This window comes from Orbicella faveolata, unplaced genomic scaffold, assembly GCF_042242905.1.
Source record: "Orbicella faveolata isolate gen_17 unplaced genomic scaffold, um_ofav_v1 contig_48, whole genome shotgun sequence".
Taxonomy (NCBI): Eukaryota; Metazoa; Cnidaria; class Anthozoa; order Scleractinia; family Merulinidae; genus Orbicella; species Orbicella faveolata.
Genome location: NW_028301578.1, coordinates 16,897,860 through 16,903,174, shown reverse-complemented (window position 1 = coordinate 16,903,174; position 5,315 = coordinate 16,897,860). Strand labels below are relative to the sequence as shown.

General features: G+C 46.9%; 1 pseudogene; it reads right to left on the bottom strand.

The window, feature by feature from the left end:
• Positions 1 to 1,113: 1,113 nt before the first annotated feature.
• Positions 1,114 to 4,866, bottom strand: LOC149096711 (uncharacterized; annotated as a pseudogene).
• Positions 4,867 to 5,315: the final 449 nt, after the last annotated feature.

Here is a 5,315-nt window from a genome sequence, read left to right as displayed (position 1 = left end):
AGGGTTCAAAAATGTTTGTCTCTATTTCACTCACATCTTAGACAATCAGGAGTGAGTTTAGAGACTTTGGGACTGGAAAAAATCTCCCAAGTTTCGCCAGATCGAGCCGAAGATCCTCAAAATCACAATGCGCGTAAGGCGCTCCCGCCTACTCTTTCAGTCTTAAAAAGAAGTACCACTATATTTCGGCCAGCAAGCTCGAAAGTGCGCGTTCAAAAAGTGTTCCTGTGTCCATTTCACTGGAAACCAAAGCTATCAGGAGTTAGTTTAGAGTCCCCGGGACTGGAAAATATGCCCCTATTTGCGGGAAATCGAGCCGAAGTATCCCAAAATCACGATGCGCGTAAGGCGGTCTCGGCTACTCTTCAGTCTTAAAGTTAAGTGGGGCTATATTTCGATCCATAAGCTCGAAAGTGAGCGTTCAAAAAGTTTTGCTGTGTCCATTTAACTGCAAACTAAGGCCATCGGAAGGTAGTTTAGCTTCTCCGGGAATTGAAAATATTCGCCAACTTCCGGGAAATCGAGCCGAAGTTGGTCCAAATTGTAACGGCATCGATCCACACACAACAGACGTTTCAACTCCATTTTATTCGTAGAGAACTAGTAGGTAAAACCTGGGTGACAAAATTACAAAATGTGTCTTGTAATGATACGAAGTGAACAACATTGAAAATACAGGTAGCAAGAGAAATTAAACTTCACATTGTTCATACATACGTTGTTGTTCGTTCTCTGCCGTTCTGAACATCGACACCGTCCTTTGTAAACTAAGATAAACCTGAACGAAAATCTCGGACGAAAACACAGACGCCAAAACGCGACGCCATCTTACAAAAGCACATGGTCCTTTCATCCGCGCAAGGGACGATGGGTGTGAATAGCGAAAACCGCTGGCTCAAAACAGTACTGAAGGTTCAACAACTTTGAATCGCAGCGAATTAATTACCGTCCGGAAATACAGCAAGATAAACATAAAAGTTCCTAACACACCGGGAGGGTGGGGGTCGCTGCGATACAACTTGTAACATTGAACAAATCACAAAATGTCTCCAGATAAACGTTTATATTCAATATCCTTAATGCCATTTGCATTCTTGACTTCGGCTTCAGACTTTAATCCACTGGAACAAGTAGGGCAAGGCGCTGAACTGCCCTTGAAACCACAGTGTCTCTTGCACCCCGGTACTCGTGAACTTTTTCCCCAGTGCGATAGCTCTTGTACTTGACTGTCACCTTGCGCACTTTGCCATCTTCCCCTGGAAAAACATCTTGCACAAGCGCCAAGCGATAATCTCCCCTAAGAGTGTTCTTGTCAGCGACAATCACCACATCTCCTGGACACAAGTTGCGAGTGGCAGTGTGCCATTTGCGCTGTACTACTAATGCTGGAGCATACAGCTCAGTCCAACGTTTCCAGAAGTCCTCCACCACAGACTGAACAAGATGGTAACGTGTTACAATGCTTGCGTCGTAAGGTTGCCATCCTAAGGGGTTAGATGCAGTCGCCCGTCCAAGCAACAAACTGTTGGGTGTGAGAACATTGATGGTTGAATCCATGCTTGGTTTCACTCCAATCGGACGCTCATTTAGTAAGTTGGACACTTCACAACAGACAGTGAGAAATTCAGGTACAGACAGACGTTGGTCACTCACTGAGAAATGAATAGCACGTTTGGCGGCCTTTATCAGAGACTCCACTGCTCCTTGATGCCAGGGACTATCGGCAGGTCCAAATACCCAGGTTGAACCATTCTGAGTAGAATCTCTCTGTAAGGACTCCCTGTCGATTCTTTGCCAGGCTTCTTTGAGTTCCCTCTCTGCGCCCACAAGCTGAGAACCTGGATCGCTGTAAATCTTCTCTGGCCATCCACGAAGACTGGCAAATCTGCTAAGCGCCATCAGGAAATTGCTGGTGTCGTATCCAAACACTGCCTCGATATGAACAGCTCTCATTGCGAGATCGGTGAACAATACACCATATGCTTTGCCACTTGTGCGTTTCTGGACTTCCCCTCTAACTGTGTACGGTCCAAACAGGTCAAGCATCACGTGGTTGAATGCTGGTGCGGGTTCCAGTCTAGCTTCTGGCAGTAACCCCATCGGTTGCTCAAGAAATTTGGCATCGCGCAACTTGCACAGTTGACAGTCCATTTTCACTAGCCTTGCCAGTTTACTGCCTTGAGGCGTCCAGTAACGCATTCGAAATCGAGCAAGGGTTGCGTCGCGTCCCCTATGTCCTCCTGCTTGATGCGCACGTTCCATGAAAAGACATGTAGCTGGATGCTTAGAGGGTAACAATCTCTGAAGGGATGAGTCTGGTGTCATCGCATTGTACCTTAGTAGTCGTTCTCCTACGACCCATATTCCACTTGCATCTTGTACAGGCTTCAGCTTAGCATAGCGACCTCCATGACCTTTCTTGCTGCTGCTCTTCTTTAGCTCGCATTCCATTGTTTTCTGAATGTTCTTCACGACAAAGTCCTCTGCGTCTTTCAAGTGCTGTGCGGTTACTTGCATGGCATTTCCTGCACGGAAAGTCTTGTTCCTTGCAATGTTTTTCAACCTTGCCACGACCCAAATGACTCGATTGATGTTTCTAAATCTCTCATAGACAATCAAAGGAGGATCTGCCCTGGCTACCGCCGTACTACACATCTTCTTCTCTCCAGGGAGCACTTCTTCCTTCTGCAGACCAGACTTGAGTCCCCACTCTTCAACAGGCTTGTACAGGATAGGTGGGCCATTCCACCAGTGGGAGTCTTGATCGAGCTCCTCAGGGGTGCGTCCACGGGTCAACCAATCTGCGGGGTTGTGATAACCTGACATCCAGGCCCAACGGGACATATCACCATTCGTTGCGGCTTGAATTTCTCCAATTCTAACTCCTTCATACACCTTGAAGCGAGTACTGGTCTTGTTGATCATACTCAAAACAGTTTCAGAGTCCACAATTTGCTACACCTCTTCAAATTCGAACCTCATCTCCTTTTCTATGACCTTTCTACCTCGCTTGGACAATACAGCAGCATTTAACTCCATCTGAGGAGTAGACAACTTATTCACTGGGGCGATACGACACTTTGCCATGATAAGTCGACACCAATAGTCCCCGCTGTTTAGGCGCCATCTGATGTAGGCTGCAAAACCATAGGCGAGGTCACTACCATCACTGAAGATGATAAGCCATGGTCGGCCAACAGAGTCGGGTGGTCGTAAACAACGATTCAAACTAAGCTGCTCGAGCTGGAACAGGGAACAGAAGAAGTGAACCCACTTGGACCGTAGGTGGGTTGGCAGCGGATCGTCCCATCCAAGCTTTAGGGACCACGTTTCGCGCAGGTAAATCTTTCCCAGCAGAGTGTAGGGGCACACAAGTCCAAGAGGATCAAAGATCATCATAACCTGCGACAGAACAATTCTTCTTGTCAACACAAGTGGTAGGCCTTTTGGCAAATCAGCTTTCTTGAGGTTTGGGCCTGTGTGTGTTCCTTTCTTCTTCTTGCTGAAGTTGAGAGTGACTTCGAACACCATGGTATCTTCCACTGGATTCCAGCCAAGGCCCAATACCCTCAGGTTGCTATCAGTTCCTTTCAACATGTTTGGGTGCGTGCGTACAGTACCATCAGGTGCAACAAGTGTGTCAACGTTGTCAGACAACATTTCGCCGGTGCGAGGACTTGATTCTCCAGTAAACTGCCAACACTTGACTGCAAAGCCTCCCTTCGCAAGCATGTCTTCTGTTTCACGAGCAATTTTCAATGCTTCAGGTGTACTTGGTTGAGAGTCAATTAAATCATCTACATAGCTGGATCTCTTCAGGAGGTTGGCAGCCTTTGGACTGTCAGTTTCAAACATATCTGCAGTCTTGTACATAGCTTCAGTGCTAATAGCCGGGGCTGGAGTGTCGCCCATATTGACTCGTGTCATCATATACACATCGGGTTCTTGGTCAATTTTCAAATCACGCCACAGGAACCGATGACAATGTTGCTCCAAGGGCTTCAAGTGGATAGAGTGGAACATTTTACGAATGTCTCCCACAAGAGCAACCTGCTCCTCCCTCCAGCGCAGCAATATGCCAATTAGATTGTTCATGTAACAGTCCGGTCCCTTAGCTAAACAGGAATTAAGAGACATTCCTTGGCACACTTGACTGGAATTAAATACGATTCGCACAGGTGTGGAGTGTGACCGTGTGTTGACCACTGCCAGGTGGGAGATGTAAAACTTAGGACCACTCCATTCTTGCAGTTCTTTCTGAGACAACTTCCGTGCAACACCTCGTTCCACCATGTCCTCCATCTGCTTCTGGTAAGTTTCAGCCCACCGCTCGTCCTTGCTGAGTGTTCGCTCGGTACTCTTGAGAGTAGCCAAGGCGCTACTGTAGTTATTGGGTAAAGTTCCTGGATCCACAAGCCAAGGATAGCTAGTTACCCAACACTGTTTAACACCGTCATACTCAAGGTTCTCTTGAATCAATTTTAACTCCTGTTCCTCTTTGAACGAATAGGTGTGGCCAACAGTTGGACACTTGCCACAACGACAACTACCACAGCGTGGAGTTATTTCAGTTCCAATTTCTTCACCACAAATGAAGTTTTCTATAAGGCGTCCCTGATTTTTACCCGCGAGGGGTTCTGCAACATTCGTCTGTCTGAGACTAGCATACTTTTTGCTGACTTTGACCAGCTCTCCAGGGTTGGAACAATTTGGCTGAAACTCGGGGTGAGTGACATGGCATACATGGTAAGCCTCATGCTTGATCACTGAGTTGTGAATCGTTTTCACAAGATTTGAATCGTGCTCAGTTCCTTCTCTCAGATCAGGATGGGTACCTTGAAGACAGACTCCAAAGTCTCCTTTCATGATGCTTAAATTATCTCCTCACACTTGGGGAACAACCCAAAGTAGTCGCAGCCCAGGAGAATGTCTACTTTGTCAGTCTTCCTCTGTAGAGAGTCAACATCATAGCCAGGGAACAAATTGGCTAAGACTTTAGTGTCCAGCTTGCTGACAGGACCAGTAATTCTATCCATACCAAATGCAGTGATACTGACTTTCTTGCCAGTGTCCGTTCTCAAGGTGAACTGATACTGTCGGGTGTTGTAAGTCTTCTCAACATCTCCCATCGTGGTTACGTCAAGCGTGAATCTGTTCAGTTTTTTGGCCTTGATTCTATCTGCTGCTTGGTGGGTTATGTAGGTTGTGTTTGAGCCACCATCACAGAATATGGTAACATTCTTCCCACTCTCACACACCTTTGCCTGCTGGATGGGATAGAGAGCAAGGCCAGCTCCTCTTGTAGCATGACTTGC